Genomic DNA, 15,731 nt, shown 5'->3' with positions numbered 1-15,731 from the left:
TCTACTACTTTTGCAAAAGTTCGTATTTATCCAGAGCACGGTATATTTCGTTCACTCTTGGTTTAATATGAACTCACGTTTAATTATTCTTTTTTCAATATTGACTTGAGTTTTATGGTTCAAAAGGAAGTATGGAATGGGAAAGGAAAAGAGTATAGTTTAATTAAGCCGTTACTTGTATTATTCAGATAGTGGGATCATAGGTTTAAAAGTGATATGTTCCATAAGTATGACACTACCTATGCGAGTTCCTAATGCTAGAGACTTATAGGTCGAGCTACTTCGAGAACGACAAGCGAGAATTGAAGTACTACACTCGGTGGTTAATTTTGCAGGATTTCCATATTCCACTTTAGTCTGCATTACTAAGGCTTTGACAGCGCCTCATCAGGCGTCGCTTTACAAGAATCCATGACCTACGTCACTTCATGACAAGCTCTCAGTAACCAGTGAAAAACTTATGGAACATATCTTATGAAATTACGGTGGTATGATAGTTAAGCCCAATGCGTATTGCGTGCTGGTAAGTTCGTATTTCTTTGTTGATATTAAACAATGTAACTCTCGAAATTAATATTTTCTTTTAGAACCATATGGAAAAACTAATGCCGAAACGAAATAAAATGTCATTATGACGTGGAAGGTATATAAGAACCAATAATAAAAATCCAATTATTGGGTGAGCGGTGGTCCTGACATCTCTGGGGAAATATGCATCGTGAACTATGGTTAAGCCTTGGGTTTGTTGACGTCGAAATATATATTTTTTCAGTGAATATAATTAAGTTTAGTATAGCCAGGGAGAAGCGCTAATGGAGGTATTGGCTTCTAACACCAACATTTTCTGGTCTTTGTCTATTCCATGTGACACCAATCTATACGTATTGGCTTCTAAATCCATCAATCCTTGTCTCTTCCACATGCCAGAAAAATATACATATTTTTAAATTTTGTGGCTTTTTTATTTTTTAGATAAATAGATTTTGTGGTTGCTCAAATGCAGTTTTTCAAGTAGTATCGCTTGATGCATTAAAATTGAGAATTAGTTTTTTTATTTTTAGCTGAAATACTAGATTTTTAGTAAAATTATTTTTTATAATAAAAAATAATATTTTTATCTTTCTAGAATCGCCGCTTTTTGGGCCTCCCCAAGGCTAGTTATCTCCCAACCTCGCTGACAGTAGACGGTATGAACGTCCAAGTATGAGGCACGGTTGCAAAATGGACATGTATTAATACTTAAGTATTTGGAATTTCCAATTGACCAAAATGCTGGCAACCAAATACGGCCGTAAATCGAGGCGCAAAAAGATATGTCACGTGGGTAAAAAGATCTATAGCTGTCCGGAGAATCCCGAGTGGTGCGATTGAAAATTCACTCATGCGCAGAAATAGGAAATACGAATTTTCCTCTCACGCTCAAGGTTGGCAGTCACATTTTTTATTCTGCTGAACGGACGCCTAAGTGAATCGTCTTTTGGAAGGTGAGACCAGGGAGGGGAGATGCCGCGTGAATAGCGCGAGGTGTCTCTCTTTTGGGTGGGGGAAGTAAATTTCCCAGTCAACGGGGGTAGTATCGCTCGGGCCACCGCGAGCTCTACTGCGCAAAATCCAAATTTTTTGTCTCATGTAGCAACTATTCGTGATGTCACTTCGCGTATGCTCAATGATCCACCGAATGACCCAGGGAGAGAGAGAGAACATAGTATTTCATACCCCCGTTTTCAACCCCTTCCCGCTAGATACGAGTTCTGTTAGCATTAGGCGGCTTCTCCCTTTCCTCCCTGGTGAGACGTAGGAATTCATGGTACAATATTATTTGTTAAGCCTATAGCCGATAGAATTTGTCTGCCACGTTACGAAGTCTACATATTGTAGTAAATATTCTACTAAACAATTTAGAAAATCTCGTGACAATTTAAACCAAATCCTTTATCGTGAAAATTAGTTGAATATGTGTTTTTGTCGAGGTTAGAAAGTAGCTTTTAGCGAAGCGAGCGACTAGAGCAAGTACTTTTAGTTGAATTTGATATGGTCCTAGAGTACCTAAAAGGATAGTTTTAAAATGGTAAAAACGTTATGCAAGCCAATGCACTTTTTTTATTTAACTGCGTGCATTCTAGGCCTACATCGCATTAGAACACTAATAACTAGAATAGTGTATTGATTTATTTTTTTATTCGAGTAAAACTATGCTTTGAGGTGGGTAAGAATGTGTAAAGAAATTTTATTAAGGGGAAAATGCAGATCATTAAGTCAATATACAGTGTGTTCCCTGTATAATGTACATCCAATTTTTACACATATATACTATGAAAATATTGGAAAAATGTTTTCGTCCGCAAACATGTAATGCTTGTAAAAAGTTGATGTTTACAAGTGTGTCTTAAATAGTAAAATTTCTGAATATCTGAGCCTTCAGTCGATCAATTTTTCAGATCTTTTTCACTGCGAGTAGTCAAAAGATGTTCGTACATGTTCATTAATCTATGGCCAGTGGAATCCAAGAATTATGTTCGATGGTGATACATTATATTGCAAAGGTTAACTTCATGGTTGTCTCGTCTTAAACCGTGTCTTTTCGGTTTTGATTTCTTCAGCGACATCAGAAGTGTAAATGCATTTTCCAAAATCAGAGCAAACAAGGTTATCGCGTTTCCCACCAAGTAGACCAAAATGAGGCTTGATATTTCCTTGACAGATATCGGAGAAAAGTCGTCCTTGGGATTTCTCCATTGAAGGACATCGATAGAATAGCGTGATTTATAAAAAATACCAAATCCGAGGTCGTTTTCGTTCCATAACTCAATTCTGAGGAGAGAAAATTAACAACCTAAAATTTCTTCAATTAGTGTTTAATTTGGATGTAATTAACGAGGGAGCCAGTCAGTTAATGGAATTATGTCTTTAATGTTCTAATTGGGAATAAAACCCAACGGACTTGTTAGGTCTTACTCACCATAATAAAAGTTCCTACAAAAACCCACTTAATACCCCCCCCCCCAGAAAAAAAACGATATCCCGCTGGACTGTGTTTTTACGAATTAGGTCTACCCTGATGTTTGCTGACTCAAAGTTTAAGTTTCTTACATTGTGTTGACGTTTTCCATGTACTTAGATCGGGAAAAATTGTTGGAAACAGCGAAAACCACCAGATTATTTTCTATCGAAGGCGACAAGTAATATTTCTCGGTGAATTGCATTTTGTTACCCAGCGCTAGGTTTTCCAAGACAATAATTTGGAGAAGCATTGTCGATATGACCATGAACTTTCTGTCAAGTCCTGTGACTCCCGCTGTGTCCACAAACTCTTCTCCCAAAACTGCCTTCTCTACAGAGAGCATGGATGTTTCAGGAATCCCATACAGTAGTTTCCCGTACTTCTTCTCGTTCGACCTTGCCTAGATACGAAAATTATTGCTACAATACGTAACAGCAGAAGAAAGATAAGGGACTAGAAGTATTAAGGTGACCAAATTCTTCACTTGGCGAAAGTGAATATTCTTGATAACACAAGAACGGTTGGCCCTCTGGTAGCGGTTTCTGAGTTTTCCCTCCAAAACGTGAGAGGCTCGTGGCGGTAGACAGCCGAACTAGATTCAAGCACCCGCGTCCGTCTTCCGCGGCTTGAGGATGAGGGGAAGGGGGTAGGAATTGTTTTTGGAACTCGACCAATTTTTTCTCTCTAGTGTAGGCGCGATGGAAGCGGCATAAAATCCTCAAATTTGTTCACTAGTGCCAAGATCTATTACCAATGCTAGAGCTCTTTACTTCTAGTCTCATCCTACTTCTGGTAACAGATACTTGGCCATAAATGCAGTGACACATACCTTTCTGAGTAAGGACGTGAATTCGTCAGAGCCCTTCCAGAAGAAGACGTTATGGAAATCCTGTTTGACGAGTTGGTCTATGGTGTCCACGGTATCGTAGACTTTCTCTGTGAAATCCGATTTCAGTTTGCCTGATATTTCGAAGAAAATGAAAGTGGTCGCGATCAACCAGGACATGGCCGCCACTCTCCAAGTCATCGCTTTCTCGACACGGATGTACGCTGTTACCACAATTACAAGTTGGTTTTTAAGTATGGATTTCCTACACCATTTAAAAAGGAAATAACTTACGTTCGTAGAAGAATATCAGAATGTTTTGCCAAAGCTTTTCAACTAAAGTGTGGAATAATACGCGGCCATTTTGTTTCCTGTGATTGGCCACAGCCAAGATGATTGACACAGCCAATAGACTCGTCATCCAAGCTAAGGTGAACTGCATTTCATAGCGAGGGCCACGAGACATTATCACGCATGATTGAAACTATAGTTGCGCGTTATTTTTTTACGGTGCACATAGGCCTAAAAATTCTTTTGCCGTATTATAGCGAATATTTACCTGTCTTTCCATGTTAAGAAAAGACAGAGATGGTTTCTTTGTCATTTCCGGTACTGAAGATACGATGTAGGTGGCCACCGAGTCATAGACGGCCGTCATTCTTGCCTTCGTTTGAGGGGAAACGAAATTCTCCGCTTGAATAGGAAACGCCAACAAGTCCATCGTCTGTAAAATGACAAGTTGTCGTTTATTAACGAGCACTTGTGTTTCCCGATTCTTATACGTGAAGTTTGGATTTTTTTATCCGCGCTGTCGCCTATTAACAATTTGTGAAAGAACGGGTAGTATTTCATTGCAATTATTGCATTTACAGTATTTTAAGATCCTCGATAATCAGCATAATGCTGTTCCTGTTAATGCACAATCGCAGTTTAATTTAATGATAAATCTTTCACTGAGCGTAAATTCTCTTGGGTTATGTTAGATTTAAATGGGAAAAAGGTGCTACTGGGTTTGAAGTTTTTTTTCACCTCTGGTAAGTCGCCCTCTTCCCTAAACATCTTAATATGCTCTTGATCAAAAGGAATAAAGTCAATGCTTCATAGAAATGTAAAATAATTAGTATACAGGATTTCAATTAACTTCGACTAGACTTTACCTTAAATTGAACCTTTTCCTGTAACACTCCTTCAACATATCGTATAATTGAATGCCGGACTCCATACTATCCGTGTCCTAGGTCAGAATAATATTTCAGTCACTAATGGAAATGGCGGTCGATGAAAAAAAAACGTGTTAAGTAAAATTTTGCAAATACCTCTATGAACCCAAACCTTAGATCATACATGTCTGTGAAGGCTGTTTGCAACTATCAAAAAAACTAATTTTTATATAAGAATGAGAAGTTAATCAGCAAGTGAGGAATTTTTCGTTAAAAGAGTTAGTGAACCATTGTACTGTACTAAATGTTAAATCCTTTAAAAATTACTGGCTACCATTTTCTAAGATATGGCTGCAGAATCCCGGATTGGAAAAATATTTCTTAATGAGTGTTGAAACTCTGCACATTGAAATGTGCATTTTGAGATTATGATAGAGTAAATGTTCTTACCTCAATTTTTCCCATCATGTTGACGGATTTCTAAAATATAATTGAAGCGTGGAATTTCTTTAATGCTATTTAACCGGGGGAAATAGAAATTTGGTTATATTTTTGGTGTTCTACATTTCAACATAAACCAGGAGACTCGCTAACAGCCTGGAACTGTCTAACAGTGTTTAAAGGCTTCGAGTCAACTTATTTTCTCAAAGTTGATATTTAACCTCCGCCACTTATTGAACATTATATTTTGCGCGTTCGTATTGCAATTGGGACGTGGTTTACCGCATTGCGGGTAAGGACGTTAATCTAGCTTAAACGTTCTTATTCCACCAGATTATAGTTCCTGCGTGCTTCTGGTAAAATTATCTTTATTACGCTTGCAGGCGAAAGAGTTATTCGTGAGTTAAACCGTCAATTAAATCGACCCGACTTTTAAAGCGGCTCTTAAAACATTCTCTCAAAGTTCGTGTTAAATAAACTTAACTTTCAAAAGATTATAGCTCTGGCATTATTAACTTTACTTACCTCTTTTTCCTCCCTAAATCAATCGACCCGACTTCGTGCCGAGACGAATGTGAAAAGGTTAAACCTACGGCATTTCCCAGTAATTTTAGGTTTAAGAAAAAGTACACGTATTTTATTTAGATTTAAGCAAAGGTACACGTATTTTACTTAGATTTAACAAAAGGTACGTCTATTTTCTTAAGATCTAAGATAAAGAACGTGTACTTTCTTTAGATATTAGAAAAAGAACATCTACTTTATATAGATTTAAGCTGAAATATTTGTTTTGAAATTTATATTTTGTTTTAAGCAGTAGTATTTTTATTCAGAAATCATATTTACAGAAAAATACATTTTCCGCTATATTTAGTTTTAAGCTTAAACGTTAATACTTAAAATATTCTTTTACTTTTCTAAAGCAATATCTTTTATCTATATTCACAACAAACTGACTGTAAATACAGTTTTTTTTAAATCGTCAGTGGGTTTAAATACTGACGTATTAGGGATTCCCAACTAGTTTAAAAAAAAAAACATGCCATACGCCCGAGATTGTGAGACAGCTATATATCAAGGCGGAAGGAGCTAGATCACGTGCGGAAAATTAACTGTAACTCTAGGGTGAAAACTGAGTGGTTCAGTTGAAATTTCACCCATGCGCAAAGAGAGATAGAATACTACGTTTTCTCTCACTAGCATAATTTAGGTGGGGGGGGGGGAGCTTGCAAGTCATATTTCGTTATCTGCTGAACGGGCTTCTAAGAGAAATCCCTTGTTTATGGTAAGAGGTGGGAATACGTTAGTATTCATAAATTTTCATGATTATATTTTATGACGGTTAACTCGATGTAAACGTCGTCTCGAGACCTTTGCTGCGGTTCTCGACTTCTTCAAAGCCAGCAGAAGGGATAAACCGTATTCCAATATTAATGCCAATACCGCGATGATCTTTCCCACGTAGAACAGAGTAAGAAGGCTTTCAATTTCGTTAACGGATATCGTTGAAAAATCGTCCACTGGTTGTTTCCATTTTATGAGATCGAGCGAGTATCGCGCTTTGTAGAAATATGGGAATCCTAGATCATTTTCTGCTAACAATTCAACCCTGAAACAAAGATCACGTGTTAAAAGCGACACAAACGACGTTGTTACTTTTGTCTTACAAAAGGTTGGCTTTCTCCATGAGTTCTGATTGCGAGAAGTTGTAGGAAACGGCAAAAGCCAAAAGCGCATTTTCTATAGGCGGCGAAAAGTAGAATTTATTCGCGTACTCTATTTTATTTTCCATTTGTTGATTTTCAAGCAGAATAAGTTGCATTATCAGTGTCCCCACGACCATGAACTTCCTGTTGTCTCCGACGTTTTGCGCGACGTTGACGAACTGGTCGCCAAAAACCCCGTCTTCAGTTGGGAGTATTGAAGTGTCGGGGATTGGCACTTTCACCTAGTAACGATATTTATTGCTCTACTTATTTAAATCATCCAATTATTATAAAATGAATCAATATGGAAGAATAATTGTTTCAGAATGGATAAAAAAGTTCGGATCAACTAAGCACCAACAACTCGGCGCTGGTGTCATTTAATATTTCTCTGAAATGTTTTACTCACTTGAAAAGGGAAGAGTGTAGGCTAGCTATCGAATCTGCATTTACCTTTCTGCGAAAAGAAGTTAATTCCTCACTATTATCCCAGAACCAGACGTTTTGAAAACCCTGTTTGACGAGTTGGTCGACGGTGTCCACAGTATCGTATTCCTTCTCGGTGAAATCCGACTTCAGGTTTCCTGAGATGTCGAAGAAAATGAAAGTGGTCGCGATCAACCAGGACACAGCCGCTACGCGCCACGTGATCGCTTTCTCCACACGGATATACGCTGTGACCACAAATACCAGTCAGTTTTCAAATATGGATTTATTACACCATTTAAATTGAAAGCGCTTACGTTCGTAGAAAAAAATTAGGAAATTCTTCCACATCATTTCGACGAAAATATGGACGAATGGTCGGCCATTTTGATTTTTGGGCGTGGCCAAAGCCAAGAGCATCGACACTGCCAAAAGGCTCGCCAGCCAAAATATCGAGAACTACGGTTAAGGTCGAACGAAATTGTTATTATATTCCTTGGAACGTATGGAAAAAGGTTCACTTAACTTGTCTTTCCATGTTGAGGAAAGACATGGATGGTGTCTTGGTCATTTTCGGGATTGAAGAGATGATGAATGTCGACGCGGAGTCATAAACGCTCGTCATTCGACATTTCATCTCAGATGTAAAGAAACTATCGACTATTGCCGCAAAATATAGCACGTCCATTGTCTGTCAAAAGGATTTTTTTTTTTAAATTATGCAATTTAAGTATAATTACCAGGTCTGTTCTAGTATCGCTATTTTTGTATTGTGTTCTACTGATTTGGCGCAGAGAATTCTTAAGAGCGATTCTTATTTAGATTCGCTGCGCCTTATCTTAGGGATCCCGAAAAACCGCTTGTGAAATTTTTAATTTTACTTTTGGTAAGTCACTCTGGTTTCGAATAGCTTTAATTTCGTCCAAAGGTACGGGCACAAAACCAAGGCTTAAATATAGAAAAAAAGGTTATACAGGCAACACGATAAGAAGATGTGAGACAGAATTTTACCTAATGTTAAACCTTTTTCTGAAAAACTCCGATGTCGAATTTTGGAGATTTATGGCGATATCAAAATCTTGAATTTCCTGTTTGAAAAATACGACAATTTAGACATTAGAAATTGGTCAATATTTGTTGCATAATATCAGTTTTTCGATATCGAGTCGCGTTGAAAGAAACATTTGAGATTATTGCTGCGTAAATAAATATTCTTACCTCTATTACTCCCATTCGAATATCAACCATGTTGAATGTATTTATAATTCAGACTGTTGAAGACGTCGTGGCACAGAAGCGATTTTTTTCTCTTTGACCATTCTGCAGAGCTAAAAAAACTTTCAGGCGATTTTTGCGACTCAGTCGCTATGGCCGACGTCGGTGCACGTGCATAAAGTACGGGTAGGCATAAAAGTTAATCAATAAACTAGACCAGTTTTCACAAAGTTAATATTTATCTTTGTTTGTTTCATCCAGAAGGTTATATTTCATGAGTTCAGAATTTAGTGTTGACTTTGGTTTCTTTTATTGATGGAAAAACATTAACTGTATGACACGCAAGGTCGTTCTGAGTTAAGTAAATCGATCCAACTACATGCTAAGTAAGGGTTTTCGAAATGTTTGCATATCGTTAAAAGAAATGCGAAGATATAAGATTAGCGAGGATATAGTAAATCCGTCGATAAAGATGAGACCCAAAACACCTAATGAAGAAAACCATAAGCCGATATATTAGAAAAAGAACAGCTACTTTATTTAGATATGAGATAAAGAACATCTACTTTATTTAGATATGAGATAAAGAACATCTACTTTATTTAGATATGAGATAAAGAAAATCTACTTTATTTAGATATGAGATAAAGAAAATCTACTTTATTTAGATATGAGATAAAGAAAATCTACTTTATTTAGATATGAGATAAAGAACATCTACTTTATTTAGATATGAGATAAAGAACATCTACTTTATTTAGATATGAGATAAAGAACATCTACTTTATATAAATTCAAGCAGAACTATTTGTTTTGAAATTTGCATTTTGTTTCAAGCAGAAGTATTTTTAATCAGAAATTATACTACTTTCTAAGCAGACACATATTTTAGTTACTTATATTTAGTTTTAAGCATAAACATTAATACAATTTTCTTTTACTTTTTTGAAGGAATATAATTAACCTATATTCACAAAACCCTGTCTGTAAATACAGCGTTTTTTCATAAATAGTCCGTTGGCATAAATACAAACGTATTAAGTATTCCCAAACAAAGTCCGGCCTCCAAATATAGAGCTATTTCAGTGGGGGAAAAAATGTCGTCTGCTTCGAAAATTGGGCCTGCCTTTGGCGGACCGGGGCGGCCATTTTGTGCAGATTTTCTCTATGGGCAAATAGCATTGGTGACGTAGCCATTACCCCCTCTGAAATAGCTCTATGCCTTTCACCCACGAATATGAAACGGCCGTTAGTCGAGACGGAAAGAGCTGGGTCACAAGGAGAAAAGGAACTACATCTCTCCAGAGAATCCTGAGTGGTGCGTTTGAAATTTCGCTCATGCGCAAAAAATGTTTTATTACGAATCAAGATTTGGGGAGGGGGTTTGCAATTCATATTTTTTCCCTGCTCAGCGGGTGCCTAAGCGAAATTCCTGGATTGAGCTAAGAGATGGAAATCCATTATACGTTAGAAGTTATATACATCCTTGCCAATATTTTATGAACCTTAACTCAATGTAATCGTCGTCTTGAGACCTTTGCTGCGGTTCTCGACTTCTTCAAAGCCAGCACAAGGAATAAAGCATATTCCAATATTAAAGCCAATACCGCGATGATCTCTCCCATGTAATACAGAGAAAGAAGGCTTTCGATTTCCTTCACGGATATCGTTGAAAAATCGTCCTCGGGCTGTTTCCATTGGATGAGATCGAGCGAGTATCTAGATTTATATGTAAGAGCGAAGAAGAGGTCGTTTTCAGTGATTAACTCTATCCTGAAACGAAATTGACGTGTTAAAATTTGCAAAATCATTTTCGATTCTTTTGTCTTACATCAGATTGACTTTCTCCATGAACTTTGATTTCGAGAAATTGGATGAAACGACAAAAACCAAAAGGGTATCGTCTATGGACGGCGAAAAGTAGTATTTGTTCACGTATTGTATTTTATTTTCCAATTCTAGATTTTCATGCAGAATACGATGCATTATCATTGTCCCAACGACCATGAACTTTCTATTGTCCCCAAGGTTTTCCGCGACGTTGACGAACTGGTCTCCAACAACCCCGTCTACAATTGGTAGTAATGAAGTTTCGGGGATGGGCACGTTGACCTAGTTAACGAAATTTATTGTTCTACTTATTTAAATCATCCAATTATTACAAAATTAATATAGAATAGGCCCCAGAATAGATGCAAAAGTTTGGTTCAACTATATGGTCGACGCTGATTTCGTCCAATATTTCTCTTATATGGTGCACTTGCTTGAGAGTAGATCGTTTTGAGTATTTCTGCACTTACTTTTCTACGAAAAGAAGTCAATTCGTCACTGCCCTCCCAGAACCAGACATTTTTGAAACCCTTGTTGACGAGTTGGTCGACGGTGTCCACAGTATCATAGTCTTTCTCAGTGAAATCCGACTTCAGCTTGCCTGATATTTCGAAGAAAATGAAAGTGGTCGCTATCAACCAGGACATGGCCGCCACTCTCCAAGTGATTGCCTTTTCGACACGGTTGTACGCTGTGACCACAAATACGAGTCACGTTACAAGTATGGATTTATTACACCATTCAAAGACGAAATAACTTACGTTCGTAGAAAAAAATTAGGAAATTCTTCCACATCATTTCGACGAAAGCAAAGACGAACGTTCGGCCATCTGAAGTTTTGGGCGTGGCCCATGCCAAGAGTATCGACACTGCCAAAAGGCTCCCCATCCAAAATATCGAGAACTACGGTTAGAGTTGAAAGAAATTGTTATTGTATTCCTTAGGAACATATGGAAACGTTTTCACATTACTTGTCTATCCATGTTGAGGAAAGACAAAGATGGTGTCTTGGTCATTTTCGGGACTGAAGAGATGATGAAGGTCGATACTGAGTCAAAAACGCTCGTCATTCCACATTTCATCTCAGGTTTAAAGAAACTATCGACTTGTACAGGATAAAACATCATGTCCATTGTCTGCCATAAGGATACGTTTAAAAATGAATAAATATATGTATTATGTCTGTTCGAATATTGTGTCTTGTAGTTTGGGTGTGGAGACTTCTTTTAAGAGCGATTGTCATTTAGATTCGCTGTGAGGGATCCCGAAAAAACATCTTGTGCAATTTTTAATATTACCTTTGGTAAATCACTCTGGTTTGGAATTGATTTAACCTCGTCCATAGGTACGGGCACAAAACCGACACTTGGAATAATGTATGAATATTATTTATACAACGCATTAAAAAGAAGTGAGACAGAATTTTACCTAATGTTAAATCTTTTACGGAAAAACTCCGTAATCGTAGCGTAGAGATTTTTGGTGAAATCAAAATCCTTACTTTCCTATTTGAAAAAAAAAACACAATTTAGACAGTTCAAATTGGCCAATGAAACTTTCCTGATTTATATTAGTTTTTCGATATCAGGTCGCGTTGATAGATACATTTTAGATTATTGCTGCAAAAATATTCTTACATCGATTATTCCCATTCGAATATCACCCATGTTGAATGATTTGTAATTCAGACTATTGAAGACTGCGTTTGATAGAAGGGATTCTTTTGCCTTTAACTACTCAGCAGACCAAAGAAAAAAAAGAGGATATTTTTGCGACTCAGTGTTTCTGGCCGAATTCGGTGTACTAGCAGAAAGTATTAGCAAATCAAGAACGCTCGAACAAAATAGACAGATTACCGATTTTCATATTTAACATGTTACTTTGGGTGTGAACTTATTTGCCGCATTGCGGACAAAATAAACGATTGCCTTCCTTTTTATATAAATATAACGGCGGCAACGGAAAAATAGTGAGTTAAGTTAAATCGATCCCAAAATTGGTGCGAAATCAGCAGGTGTAATACCTTTTACATTTTTCACGCTATAATGATTTCACTAGATGAAACAGTTTTACGGTACTCAAAATGTCCCGACGCCATGCCGAAATTTATGCAAAAACCTGCGAAGCTGTCGTATGCTATAATACTTTTAAACCAATTTTCTTTTACTTCTTTTTGGATAAAGCGTAATCATACAACTGCAAGGAACCAACTTGCTATGATATTATTGAGAGTATGGTGTACCAGATTCTCAAAGGTGGACTTTGACGGTATCGAGGTGTAACATCGCGTTGGATTTCTTTCAAATTTCGATGTGTATAATTATTCTCGAGCCAAAACCCAAATTTTATTTCCAATATAGAAGAGTCATTAAGAAAATCCATACTTATTTTATTTAAATTTAAGCAAAAGTGTATCAAAATTACTTAGATTTAAGTACATTTAGTTTATATACATTTAAAAAAAAGTGAATCTATTTTATTTAGATTTAAGAAAGATACATCTATATTATTTAGATTTAAGGAAAAGTACATCTATAATATTTAGATTTAAGAAAGATACATCTATATTATTTAGATTTAAGGAAAAGTACATCTATAATATTTAGATTTAAGGAAAAGTACATCTATAATATTTAGATTTAAGGAAAAGTACATCTATAATATTTAGATTTAAGGAAAAGTACATCTATAATATTTAAATTTAAGGAAAAGTACATCTATAATATTTAGATTTAAGGAAAAGTACATCTATAATATTTAGATTTAAGGAAAAGTACATCTCTTTTTATTTAGATTTAAGGAAAAGTACATCTATTTTTATTTAGATTTTAGAAAAAGTACATCTATATTATTTAGATTTAATGAAACGTACATCTATATTATTTAGATTTAAGGAAACGTACATCTATTGTTATATTAATTTCTAAGTAGACTCATTTATATTTCGTTTAAAACATAAACATAAATATTCAGAATTTTATTTTACTTTTTCATTTAAGTAATATACTTTACGTATAGTCACAACGTATTGACTTTAAATATTTAGCGTTTTTTAATTAATCGTCAGTGGGTATAAATAATAACGTATTATAGATTCCCAACAAGATCCAAAAACCGGCCACCAGATATGCCTTAAACCCGCGATGGTGAGACAGCTGTATATCAGGCTAGGTCACGTGGCGAAAACGAACTCTGTCACTCCGGAGAATCCTGAGTGGTGCGTTTGAAATTTGGACCATGCGCAAAGAGAGATAGAATACGAAGTTCCCTCTCACTCACAAAATTTGAGGGATTGGGGGGGGGGGTTGCAAGTCATATTTTATTATCTGCTGAACGGGTGCTTAAGCAAATTGCCCTATTCAAGGTAAGAGATGGAAATCCATTATACGTTAGTATTTAAACATTTCAACGATATTATATTTTGAACATTAACTCAAAGTGAACGTCGTCTTGAGACCATTGCTGCGGTTCTCGACTTCTTTAAAGCCAGCAGAAGGAATAAAGCATATTCCAATATTAACGCCAATACCGCGATGACGTTTCCCACGTAGTACAGAGAAAGAAGGCTTTCGATTTCCTTAACGGATATTGTTGAAAAATCGTCCACTGGCTGTTTCCATTGGATGAGATCCATCGAGTATCGCGCTTTGTAGAAATATGGGAATCCTAGATCATTTTCTGCCATTAATTCAACCCTGAAACAAAGATCACGTGTTAAAAGCGACACTATGCACGTTGTTAAGTTAGCCTTACATCAGGTTCACTTTCTCCATGAGTTCTGATTGCGAGAAATTGTAGGAAACGGCAAAACCCACAAGCGAAGTTTCTATGGACGGCGAAAAGTAGAATTTATTCGCGTACTGTATTTTATTGTCCATTTCTGGATTTTCAATCAGAATAAGGTGCAAAAACATTGTCCCTATGAGCAAGAACTTCCTGTTGTCGCCGACGTTTTCTGCGACGTTCAAGAACTGGTCTCCAAAAATACCTTCTTGAATTGACAGTATTGAAGTTTTGGGGATGGGCATGTTGACCTAGTTACGAAATTTATGGTTCTAGTTATCTAAAATCATCCAATTGTTATAAAATGAATCAATTTGGAACAATAATGGCTCGAGAAAAGATTTTTGAAGTTCGGTTCAACTAATCCCCAATAACTCTAGGGTCGACGCCGGTTTCATCTAATATTTTTTTAAATGGTTTACTTGCTTGAGAAGGGATGAAAGTAGCGATCAATTCTGTAATTACCTTTCTGCGAAAAGAAGTTAATTCCTCACTGCCATCCCAGAACCATATATCGTGAAAATCGTGTTTGACGAGTTCTTCGATGGTATCCACTGTATCGTAATCCTTCTCTGTGAAATCTGACTTCAGGTTTCCTGATATATCGAAGAAAATGAAAGTGGTCGCGATCAGCCAGGACATGGCTGCTACGCGCCACGTCATCGCTTCCTCGACACGGCTGTACGCTTTGACCACAAGTACAAGTCCATTTTAAAGTATGGATTTATTAGACCATTTAAAACCGAAATAGCTTACGTTCGAAGAAAAAAATTAGGAAATTCTCCCAGATCATTTCGACGAAAGTAAGGATTAAAGGTCGGCCATTTTGATTGTTGGGCGTGGCCAACGCCAAGAGCATCGACACCGCCAATAGGCTCACCATCCAAGATACCGAAAACTACAGTTAATGTTGATAGAAATTGTTATTATATTCCTTAGGAAGATATGGAAAAAGTTCACTTAACTTGTCTTTCCATGTTGAGGAAAGACATGGATGGTGTCTTGGTCATTTTCGGGATTGAAGAGATGATGAAGGTTGACACTGATTCGAAAACGCTTGTCATTCGACATTTCATGTCAGGTTTATAGAAACTATCGACCTGTGCAGGATTAAACAGCATGTCCATTGTCTGGCAAAAGTATACGTTTTAAATTGAATATGTGTAATTATTAAATATTTGCTTTTTTATAGTGCTCTATAGTTTGGGTGCAGAGAGATATTTTCATTTGTATTCGCTGTGTCATATCAGAGGGATCCCAAAAAACCCGCTTGTGCAATTGTAAATATTACCTGTGGTAAGTCACTCTGGTTCTTGATAGTGTTAAACTCATCCAAAGGTATG

General features: G+C 36.6%; 1 long non-coding RNA gene across 2 annotated transcripts; it reads left to right on the top strand.

Moving 5' to 3' along the window:
* The first annotated feature begins 6,741 nt into the window (after window positions 1-6,741).
* On the top strand, window positions 6,742-11,796 carry LOC149678215 (uncharacterized). 2 transcript variants are annotated; one of them, XR_016366045.1, is made up of 4 exons: window positions 6,742-10,506; window positions 10,612-10,672; window positions 10,738-11,326; window positions 11,386-11,796. It is a non-coding gene; the product is annotated as an uncharacterized LOC149678215 (long non-coding RNA). The 2 variants fall into 2 exon arrangements; XR_016366044.1 differs by having other exon boundaries at window positions 10,738-11,796.
* Window positions 11,797-15,731: the final 3,935 nt, after the last annotated feature.

The sequence above is a fragment of the Phalangium opilio genome, unplaced genomic scaffold (assembly GCF_054372755.1).
Source record: "Phalangium opilio isolate 3A_F unplaced genomic scaffold, DU_Popi_V2 ptg000042l_1, whole genome shotgun sequence".
Taxonomy (NCBI): domain Eukaryota; kingdom Metazoa; phylum Arthropoda; class Arachnida; order Opiliones; family Phalangiidae; genus Phalangium; species Phalangium opilio.
This window is presented reverse-complemented; position numbering and strand designations above follow the sequence as displayed.